At 42.4% G+C, this 11,973-nt stretch overlaps 1 protein-coding gene and 1 long non-coding RNA gene across 2 annotated transcripts in view; both read right to left on the bottom strand.

Annotated features, from left to right (window-relative positions):
- Nucleotides 1–11,973, bottom strand: part of KCTD1 (potassium channel tetramerization domain containing 1) — a 192,636-nt gene that overhangs the window by 106,924 nt on the left and 73,739 nt on the right. The window lies entirely within an intron of this gene.
- Nucleotides 1,177–1,555, bottom strand: LOC105886500. Its single transcript, XR_001161049.2, has 2 exons — nt 1,500–1,555; nt 1,177–1,211 (listed from the first exon to the last, which is right to left on the bottom strand). It is a non-coding gene; the product is annotated as an uncharacterized LOC105886500 (long non-coding RNA).

Genomic DNA, 11,973 nt, shown 5'->3' with positions numbered 1-11,973 from the left:
TAGCCGGTTGAGCTATAGGCGCCGAGCCTCTCTCTGGTTTTCTGTTATCAAATTACTTCTTTTCATCCTTTAGACCTGTCCTAGAATGCAGCGGTGCTCACTATTGGTGGCATGTAAGAACTTGCAAAAAAAATCCCAATACTTAGATCCTTTCCTAAAGAATCTGATTTGAATTGGTCTGGGAAGTGGCCTGGCATGGGGCATTTTTTAAAGCTTTGCAGGTGATTCTAATGTGCACCTAAGACTGAGGCCCATTTGCACTTGTCTATTCAGGGGTCCTTTATATAAGGTCTTAGGGGGATCAGGGATGGTCTGTGACCTGCAGAAAATGTATGCAAAATGTTCCATATATATATGTGTGTGTACATATATATATACACATATATATATATATATATATATCTGTGTATTTTTGTAGAACAAAAGTCCATAGCTTTCAATAAAATCTTACAGGAGTCTGTGTCTCAAAATAGTTTTAAAAACATCCACATGGATGTGGGGAAATAAGAAAACATATCCTCTGTTGTTTGTAGAAGTCTGAATCGGTACAGTCTTTTTAGAGGACAATTTGGAAGCAGCTATCGAGAGGTAAAAGGCATATCCCTTTCAATCCATTAATTCATTTCTGGGAATCTGAGCTGCACACAAAGACATATGTATAAGGATTTTCTTGAAGCATTATTTGTAATAAGAATCACTGAACACAATCTAACTTTACAGATGGATGGTGAATAAACAAATTATGTCTCATCTACTCAACATAACACTAGCTGTTCTGTTACATATAGAGAATAATATGGGTTTGCAGGTGCTGAGTGCAATGGTCTGCAAAACATTTTATTAAACAAGTAAAGAGCATTGATGAAAAGTGTAAGTCCATTTGCTGAAAAAAAAAAACTTAAATAAATGACATATCCTTCTTCCTCCCTGGCTGCCTGAGGATCGACTGCTGTCACGAATGACGCAGTAACTATCCGGACCAGGAAGTTCATGACTAACCAACCACTTCAGGGGAAACAAATGGTCATTGATGTCCTTCACCCTGGGAAGGCAATAGTACCAAAGACAGAAATTAGGGAAAAACTAGCCAAAATGTACAAGACCACACCCAATGTCACCTTCGTATTTGGATTCTGAACTCACTTTGGTGGTGGGAAGACAAGGCTTTGGCATGACTTATGATTCTTTGGATTATGCAAAGAAAAATGAACCTAGGGGTGGTGCCTGTGGCTCAGTGGGTAGGGTGCTGGCCCCATATACCAAGGGTGGTGGGTTCAAATCCGGCCCGAGCCAAACTGCAACAACAACAACAAAAAAAATAGCCAAGCGTTGTGGTGGGCATCTGTAGTCTCAACTACTTGGGAGGCTGAGGCAAGAGAATCCCCTAAGCCCAGGAGTTGGAGGTTGCTGTGAGCTGTAATGCAACGGCACTCTACTGAGGGTGATAAAGTAAGACTCTGTCCCTACCAAAAAAAAAAAAAAGAAAAAGGAAAATGAACCCAAACATAGACTTGCAAGGCATGGCCTGTATGAGAAGAAAGAGATGTCAAGAAAGCAGCGAAAGGAACACAAGAACAGAAGAAGAAAGTCAGGGATGGCAAAGCGTGAGATGGAGATCGGATAACAAGCGAAGGAGTAAAGACTCTACACTGACACTGTCGGCAGCGATTGTATAGACTTTTCATAAGAGGATTAACAAAGACTTTTCATGTGAAAAAAAAATAACAATAAATAAAATGACATATCCATACTTTATAAGTGTAGATGCATTGGGGAAAAAAATGGGAAACATGAAATTTTTTACCGTAGTGACTTCTGGGGAAGGAACGGGTGGTATGAATGAATGACTTTCACTTCCTGTGTTTTGTGTATGCTTTGGTGGTGTTTGAATCTTGCACTGTGACTATGTGTTCCCTTATTGCTTATTTAACAGGAAACGGGGCCATGGGCTGCCACCTTTGAACTCTGTCTCCATGGCCTTCATTGCACTACGGAGTAGCTCATGTTTCCAGCTGCCTATCGTATGGGCCCTGGGTTCCCCTGCTTGTGTTAGATCTTCCAAACCTAACAAGCCTAAAACCAAAATAATGATCTTCTTATTACTCCCCACCCTCCATTCTCAATGTTCTATTACAGTGCCTGCCCACAACCCAGACTTTTCTAAGGGATGCTGCATTGCTCTCAGGCACCAGTGAAGGGACAGGTTTGTTAAGCCAAGTTGTGCCGGGACAACCAATGCCCAGGTAACTGGAAAGCTGGATTGAAACTCCTGGGCCAAAGAGTATCCCTCTGGGAATTATGAGAGTTAAGTTTATCAGTAAGGAGAAGACAGGGGAAGCAGGCTATGGCAGCAGCATGGTCCCCCCCGCCCCCCGGGTGTGCTCAAGGCCCCGGCCTGCTCTGATTCAGACCCACCTTCCATTCTGGCCTCCTGGAATTCCCATGCTGGGTATTAGTGGGGTTTCTCTTCCTTTATAGTCTCACTACATCCCTATAGTTAATCAGCCACTGACTTAAATTTCTTTTGCTGACAACTTAGCCCAACTAACTGTGCCTTCACCCTCTGCCCAGGCCCAACTCCAGAGTCTTAGATTCAGTGAAAGGCACCAAAATTCACTGTATTGGTGACGAAACCTGGCCAACCTTCCCTCTCTTTCTCCTCCTTCAAGCTCCTTCTCACTCTCCACTTCCACTGAAGCACCACGCCTACCAATTCTAGTTCATACTTTGCTTTAAATCTATCTACTATGTCTTCATCCCCATCTAAATACCCTCCATCCAAACCTTCTTCTCCTTTATTTCCTAACTCTGCAATGCACCCACGCTGGGAACCCTGTAGTCACCTTCACTGCTCCCTCACGTTCACGTCAAATCTGCTCCATCCAGCTCATGACTCTTGTTCCAATGGCATCACCCTAACCCCTTCAGGCCATGTCTACTGTCAAGTGACACAGGGAACAGAGGAGAGGCTGAGACTGGAGGAAGCACCCCCGTGGGGAAGTGAACAGCCTGCAAACATGTCCAGGCTGGGCTTAGTTCTTGTCCTTGAATGTCCACGAGGTGCCTCTGTGCCCTTTGTTGGGCTATTTGTGTGTCTCCTCCTTGAAAACCAACCAGGTATCCATTTAATACCTGTGAGTATTTTGTTGCATCCTGGGCTAGAGTGCCATGGTCTTACCTCACAGCAACCTCACACTCTTGGGCTCAAACTAAAACTAAAACGGGCTCCCTGCCTATACCATTAGTGGGGCCCACCATTCCCCAACACCAGCCCACCTCTGGCTACCAGGGGGTAATTGCACTTCCTTGAAAACACTTGTCTTGCCCTACCTTGGCTCCCAGTCTCATGGCTGCATTCTTCCTCCCTCACCAAACTCAATCCTCAAGATTTTTTTGGAATGAATTCACATGTTCCCTCCCTTTGGAAGCCTGCTACCTCTCCTTCAGCAGGCTGGGCTTCCCTTTCTCCAGAAAGAGAGTGTGCATAGGGGTAAGTGCGTGGAGTCTGGCACCAAACTCTGACACTGCTGCGAATGTGTTGTGTGATCTTGGGCAACATCCTTCACCTTTGTGTCTTTGTAGACTGGGGGACTGTAGTGAGGATCAGATGTGTTAATTCGGGGAAGTGCTTACAATAGTGCCTGGTGTACTGTAAATGCTCGGTGTGTGTTAGTAATGACCCTGATCCTGCCACAGCAGCATCAACCACTGAATTGTGCATCTTCCACTCTCAGCGCAAGTCCTCTGAGGCACCTTCTCTGACTCCCTATGGCAGAACTTGCCATGAGGCCCTAACCCTTTCGACAGACAGACCTACATTTTAGCAATTGCATGTATTATAATTGCTATTCTTATCCTTTTTTTTTTTTTGAGACAAAGTCTTGCTCTATTGCCTAGGCTAGAGTGTCATGGTCTTAACTCAGCAAACTCACACTCCTGGGCTCAAGCAATCCTTCTGCCCCCACCTCCCAAGGAGCCTTTGCACTTGGATATCGATCAGTCTATAGGCAACCACCATAAGAATTGGCTAATTTTTCTATTTTTAGTAGAGATGGGGTCTTGGTCTTGCTCAGGCAGGTCTCAAACTTTGGCTTTCAAGCAATCCTCCAGCCTCAGCCTCCCGGAGTGCTAGGATTATGGGCATGAGCCACTGCACCCCAGCCTGCTCTTCTCCTTAACTAGACTCCTTAGGCTTCATTGAAAGGGGCTTTAATATTTTTGTTTTTGTATTCACATTGTGTAACATGGTTAATGGCAAGTAGGAGGTATTAAATGGATGTTTGTTGCATGCATTATAATTGTGAATTTTCTGGCCTATATCACCCATTAGGCCGCAAACTCCTTGTATCCTTATTACTTTTTGTATAAAGAGAGGCAGGAGAGACAGTGGTACTAGGTCAGACTGAGCATGGACTTGAGCCAGATGGCCTCATTGAAATCAAGCAGGTCTGCTTCATAGCTGGTCTTATTCCAAGTAACTCAAGACTTTAAGCAGGTCTCATTCCAAGTAACTCAACCCACATCCCTAGCCCAGGTTCTCGCTTAACTGCAGTGTGGACCATCAGTGTTTACTTATGTTCTGTGCTTTTGTCCGGGCAGCTCCCCTGGACCTAGGAAACCTTTCCCTTTTATACACTTGACACATTCCCAATTATCTGCTAGAGGCATTCAAGAAGCCCGCTCTGATCTTTGTCCTGAAGGAACACTTTCACATACAGTGGTTCTCAACCCGTGGGTCGTGACCCACAGGAAATGTATTAAAGGGCCGCAGCATTAGGAAGGTTGAGAATCACTGTTATCATAGTATCTCTCCCAAGAAGCTACAATGTGCCTGTGCATTTGTGTATTTTTTTAAAGAAAAATTTTACAGGCTCAGTGCCCATAGCACAGTGGTTATAGCGCCAGCCACATGCACCAAGGCTGGTGGGTTGGAGCCTTTCCTGGGCCAGGTAAACAACAATGACAACCTCAACAAGAAAATAGCTGGGTGTTGGCGCGGGTGTCTGTAGTCCTAGCTACTTGGGAGGCTAAGGCAGGAGAATCACTTAAGCTCAAGAGTTTGAGATTGCTGTGAGCTGTGATGCCACCACACCCTCCTGAGGGTGACAGAATGAGACTCTGCCTCAAAAAAAAAAGGAAAAGAAAAGTTTTACTGGGTCATGGAAGAGGTAATACTGAATCAAAGCCAGGCAAAAAGAAACATCGCGATGCATCAAAAGGAAAGAATATTTATGGCTGTATTTGTGATGACGTGGGCCAAATCTTCCAAAAAGTTGGAGCAACTTTTCTTTAAAGAGTAGCCATTATGGAGTAGATGAGGGGCAAGGAAGTGAAGCTCTTGTTAATATTGGTAAGATCCTTTGAAGGTGAAGACTGGCAGGTGATAAGTGGTAAGTGTTGGATTACTATGTAATTAGGGGCCGGTTCTGTTCTAGATCATCTCCATCTCTTGGCAAAGTATCACATTGTTTTTGTGAACAATTGATTCCTTTCATTCATAACCTTTCCCTTCATATTTGTATGGTTCTGAGAGGCTCCATCACAGTCAACTGGATTAGGACGTCTTTAGATTTCATGGCAATGAAAACTTAACCTTCCTTTTGGTTTTTAACACAGGAGGACTTCAATTCCGTCTCTGAAAATGAAGCAAGCTTTCCCAGAATGTTTCTGTGGATCTTCAGTCTCTGAGAGACGTAGGTAGCAAGCCTACCGAGAACACCCCATGGCACATTGAAGAGTATTCCTGTCCACCTGCAATAAATACACTTGAGCTTCTTTTTTCAGTCACTTTCATTTTGTGGGCATTAGTTTGACTCTTCTGAGTCCCAACTTACTTTTCTGGATGAATTAGACTGCCTTTAATTTGCTGCTGGCTGCTCGTGTGGGGGTGAGCCTGCTTTGTTTCCAGAACTTCTTCCCTGTGGGAAGTTGAAGTGTTAGTGCCAATTTCTTTTTTCTTTTTTTTCCCAAAGAAGGATGGAAGAGTCAAGTTTAGTACTAAGGATTAACTCAGCAGTGGTTGCTAAACTCTTTGAAATCATTAGATGAAAAGCAAAAACAGATCTGTCCTAAGTATACATATCCTTGGTATTTTTGTTATTGCTGTAGGAATTTTCCATTCTGAGAGTAGGTTATTACTGGATAATTTTCTCTCTGGATTTATGATGTTACGTTTTATTTAGGAAACATGTATTTCTTTCACAAATATTCTTTACATTTCTTACCCATGGTAACTTTTCTCATCTTGGTAGAGGCTGAACCCTGTGGGATGATTCTCAGGTTTTTTTCTTTCTATTTGCATGCAATGTTAACATAAACCTAAGCAGGTTGTAGGGGCCAAAAGCCATGGGTGGAATCAAATGCCTTGCCACTTTGAAATGCTATCACATAGCTGTCATTAAATACTTCCCCTTTAGCGAATTCAGTAAAGGATTTTGGCATTTTTGACCGTTTCTTTCTTGAAATTCTAATTCTTAAGTTTCTGGGTCTGTCCAAGGATACAGTATCTGGGGCTGGGTAGGGAGTAGAAAGTCAGATCCTATGAGGTCAGCTGTTTCTGCCCAGGCTCCTGCCCTGTGTTTTACCCCTACAGGACCAGTTCTGCAGAGCTCCTTCTGGCTGTCCTGAAATAAACTGACAGAACTTGCCAGTGCACCGCCAGCCTCTGAGTTGGTTAACAATTTGCTGAGGAGACAGCTCTGAAATTGCTTCTGCCTACGGAGGGTAAGGATGGGTATATATGAGATTTCCAACTTGACAAATCCTTTGGGGAAGTCTGAATTTGCAGTGTGGGGAGGGAGCTCGTTCGTGGAGCATCTGTGTGAACATTCTGCCCGAGCAGCCTGTGGGCCGACATCCATGAGGCTGGCACTCAGAGGTTCAACTTGATTCTACAGGCTCTGTGGTCTCATCCCAAAGTCACAGCCCACACAACTGGCATTTCCTCCAGTGGACTGGAGAACCTTAGACAGTCAATGATCCCCCAGCTCTGTTTTGGAGGCAAGATCTTGAAGGAGATAGGGAAGGGATTTTGGCCTCGCCATCTGGTCATTTCCACACAGGGATGTGTGTGCCCCAATCTCCCCAGGCTAGGAGAGGCATTAGCCTTGTGGTAGCACCACACAGTTGCTCCCTGAGACAAAGAGCAGGGCAGGGTTTTCTATGGGTGCCAGGGGCTCTCCGGGAACCGGGGAAGAAAGGGATGAAATGACTCTGAGAGCTTCCTGCAAACCCTCTCTCTCCCAAACACGGCTCAGCCATTCCCTTCATGCTGCCTCCTACTCTGCAATTTTCTTTCTAGAGCTAAACCAAACCCCACCAAGGTCTCGACCTTTCTGTACCTCACCTAGAACAGGAAACTGAATGCTTTCTGCTAATCCCTACGTTAGGCTAAGAACTCCCAAGGCGTAGCTGGATGTTTCAATAAATGCGTTACTAATTCAAAGGTGCTGAGATTGGAAAATTATTTACATACAAATTATATAACAACCCCTCTGGAATCTATTTGCAATTCCAAAGTGCTTTCTTGAGAGTAAGCCTAGAACAATCGCTGTATCTCTGTCTTAGGGGTGACATCAGGATGAAAAGGAACCACTTCAGTACTAGAGAAGGAAGCCTAGTACTTCTTTTAAAACCTGAAATCATCTATTGGATTGAGTTTGCGACAGAAGAAAGGATACACAGCTTATAGGAATCAAACAGGCACTTTGAAGATGATGGCTTTCTATGCAAAAAGAGAAAGAAAGAAGAAGGTGTTCCCCTTCTCTCTCTGTTACTCCATCAGAAGAAAAACAATAATGGAATTATACCTTTTGGAAAAGGCTTGTTTATGAAATTAAAATCAAGATGGTCAAAGCCCCTCATTTTCCTAAACATCGGTAGGGTTTTAAGTCAGCACCACAGTTTAAATCTTTTTCTTCTCTGGCCATTGGAAACTTCATTTCCTATCCATTTTCTCCCTCCCTAAAAATGAAGCATGATTAACAGTTTTCATAAGGTGATGTTGAAGGAAACCCTCCAAAAGCAAAAGTAATATAAGCAGAATTATCAAGGGGAGAAAGAGTCGAGTAGTTAACGAATATGAATGGACCAGTTCATGTAGGCTTTAATGACTTTTCCCCCAGTAAACATGAAAACAATGAAGCAGGATGTTAAGACAGTCATTTGTATAAACATTGGATCTAAAACCATCATGCAGAAGGGTAATATAAGTAAAAAATAAAGTAATTAACATGATCCATTGAGAGCTTAATCAAGGCCAACACTCTGTTTGCTCCCTGTTAATTTGTAACTAATTTGCTGCTACTGAAATACTTTCCATACTCGGCTCTGTGGACTGGAAGTAAAACCCTGGAAGCACCCCAAAACTGCTCTGATGTCTTGGGCTAAATTGACCTGTGTGGCTACTGTTGAAAATCTAAAGCTATATTCCAGATGTAATTTTTTGTGTGAAAAAAACAAACAACAACAACATAAGAAATATATTTGGGTTAAAGGTAAAGGAGAGGAATTATTATTTTTTGTATATATATATATGTGTGTATAATATACACATATATAATATGTACACATCTTTTTACATATATATATATTTTTAAAGACAGAGTCTCAGTCTGTCACTCTGGGTAGAGTGCCATGGTGTCATAGCTCACAGCAACCTCAAATTCTTAGGCTCAAGTGATCATCTTGCCTCAGCCTCCTGAGTAGCTAGGACTACAGGCACCTGTCATAATACCTGGCTCGTTTTCCATTTTTAGTAGAGACTGGGTTTTGCTCTTGCTCAGGGTAGCCTTGAACTCCTGAGATCAAGTGATCCTCCCACCTCTGTCTCCCAGAGTGCTAGGATTACAGGCATGAGCCACCATGCTCAGCTATTGTTTAATACTTTTAAAAAGCAATCAGTCTCCCACCTCCGTTGCATGAACAGCATTGTAACAGAAGGATTGAGCTGAGGCACCTTTAATAATAATCTGTAATTGACCTTTGTATGGTGTGTTAGGTTTTACAAAGTACTTTCACAAGTATTATCTCATCTAAATTGACTCCCCAAAATGAGGAAATGCGATTATTATTCTATACTCTACATGTAGGAAAACAGGCGAAGAGCATTTAAACAACTTGGCTCTAAAAAACCCAGGCATGAAGACACAGGGCCATCTTAATTCAGCTGAACCCTGTGCTTGAATCCCAAGGCCTCTATTGCTTCACTACACTACAGCTGCCACTTAAAAATTGGAGAAGTACTGCATGGGGCTCTGAGAAATAGGCTTAGTGCTCTGGGCAGAGCTCCTCTCAGTAACTGATAAAAACCCACTCAGATCCCTTCCTTCCTGACAACTCACAGCTCAAATGTCAGGGAAAAGAAACACTTCCTACCTCTCTCGCCTTTCTCCCGCCCCCGACAACACTCTTCTCTTCTATTCAGGCTGTCAGATTCTTCTTGCAAAGCATTTGGGACTCCAATCAAGGAGAAGGGGGGTGCACACTGCCTTGATTCTCATGACAATGACAACTAAACTGTTACATTAATTGTTGAGGGGGAAGAAGGGGTACAGATTATTCACAAAGAACAGATAATTCCCAACTTACCTTGGGTTATGAAATACCTGCTCTAACTTGATGTTAACCCTCTCTTAGTTCACACCTGAAATCATCTACTGGAATTTAGTTTGAGACAGAAGGAAGGACACACAGCTTATAAAATTACTCACTCCCAGGTAATTAAGAATAATATATTGGCTGAGAAACTGAATTAATTAGATGTCAGCAATTAACTGTAAGGTCATGTAGAGCTGGCACCAAAGCCAACCAAAGCCATGTGCAAGGCAGAATTATGGGGGGATAATTAAGAATTTAAGGGCCTGTGAGGGAAAACAATTGGTTTGCTGTGAAAACTGAACTTCTCTGTAACCAAAGATCCTTGACTATAATATTGAAAGGAAGACTGATATTATTAAAACCATTGAGCAATAAGACAAATCAGGCTAGGCTTACATGCTGGTAGTAAAGCAACTAAGTTCCAAATACAGAGAGATAAATGCACTTTGGAATAACCCAAGAGGGCTTCGTGGAGGAGGCAGGCTTCATGCCAACCTTTGGGAAGCATTTGGTTAGGCTGCTGTAGATCTCAGAGTTAGGAGTGACACAGAGAAAGCTGTGTTTGGAAATATTCATTGTATAAGTGTGGGGCAGGGAAATTTGGAGAAGAAAGATGTTTAGGAGGACCAGAGATGAGGAAGGGCTGAATCTGAGGTGCATTGCGAAGAGCAGTTTCTAGAATATACGACGAAAGAAAGGGAATCCAGTGAAGCAGTTCTGAGCAGGGGACAGGGCTGTAGCTTGAGCACTTCTACGAACTTATTCTGAGACTTCTGACTCAAGGTAAATACAAGAACTCTTCTGCACTTTAGCTCCTTCATCTATAACAAGTAAGTTGACGTCTTTCTCTCACATTAAAACATTCTATGATGCTAGTCATTTGAACCTTGGGGAAGGGAAAACAGTATGTGAGCTGACAGGAATGAGGAAATCTGGAAAAAGGCTTTTCTTTATGGGATTGTCTCACTTCATTCCTTCTGACGATGCTCTAGTCCCACCCTGAGTGTGACTCTATTCTAAGAATGTTCCAGGCTTTCCATCGTTATAACTCTTGATTTCCAGGGGATGCTCTGGTATACAGATGCTTCTCAGTTTCCCACGGGGCTATATCCTGATAAACCATCCTAAGTTGAAAAATTATTTGGAACCATCGAATCCCTGTAGGTCAGGACGTCTGTACTCTGTGTGTAGCTCCATCACTCTCTAAGGATGCTCAGTCATATTAGCTGCTCTAGGAGAATATCTAAATCATGCTCTGAGTATAGCTCAATTACTCTGAATTTGCTCCAGGCACTTCCATGGTTCTAAAGATACTTTTGCCAGATGACATTTCCAAATTATTCACTTCTATTTCTACTACTACTAATAAAATATTTGTACTGGTAAATATCCATTCCATCTAAAATCCCTTGGCTTTCTTTTGCAGAATGTAAGGGCTTAATGGTAAACTTCCAAGTAATCGCTGAATTTGAAAAAATTCTTTCTCTCACTACTTGGAGGGCAGGGACTGAGTGGCCATTCACTTTTGCATTCACAGGCACTCATGTTGTCCCTTGCACACATTAGACCAGCAAATACAGCCCTGTACATGTTATGAAATGAATGAATGAATGGGTTAGTAAGTTTATTAATGGTCGAATTCCAATTTTCTAAACTTTGGGAAAACTACTGTTAGCCTTAACAAAAAGGGGAGACATATTTAAGAACAGCCCACATTGCAGTTTTTAAACATGCCCACATCTGGTTATACAGTTGTCCCTCCAGATCCAAGGGGGATTGATTCCAGGACCCCCTTTATGGTACCAACGTCTAAGGATGTTCAACCCTTTATGCAAAAAGGTGTAATATTTGCATATAATCTATGCCCATCCTCTCATATATTTTAAATCATCTCTATATAACTTATAATACCTAATACAAGGTAAATGCTGTGAAAATAGTTGCATACTCTGTTGTTTTTCATTTTTAGTTGTTTTATCGTTATTTTTATCAGTTTTTTTCTGGATCTTTTATTTTGGATAAATATAGGGATACGTATGATTAGCTTACATTGCTTTGTGTTTGTAATTTCTGGATATTTTCAATCCATGATTGGCTGAATTCAAGATGTGGAACCTGTGGCCACAGAGAGCTGACTATACATAGATATTCCTGAATCACCCGTGGTGAATGTGCACAGGAACTGGCAATCATAGTTTAACCCATTTCAAATAGACACGCGAAAAAAAAAAAAATCACGGCGTAGTAAATGCAAGTTTTGACAAAAAGGTCCCTAGACAGATACTACTACTCCATATTGCCTCTTTAAACATTGGCATGGCATGTTTGGTGTAGAAGTCAAGAACGAATTAATCCACTGAGTGAATTTATTCTGCT

This window comes from Otolemur garnettii, unplaced genomic scaffold, assembly GCF_000181295.1.
Source record: "Otolemur garnettii isolate 467f Iridium unplaced genomic scaffold, OtoGar3 scaffold00012, whole genome shotgun sequence".
Taxonomy (NCBI): Eukaryota; Metazoa; Chordata; class Mammalia; order Primates; family Galagidae; genus Otolemur; species Otolemur garnettii.
The sequence above is the reverse complement of the archived record's forward strand: the minus strand, read 5'-3'. Positions and strand labels throughout refer to the sequence as shown.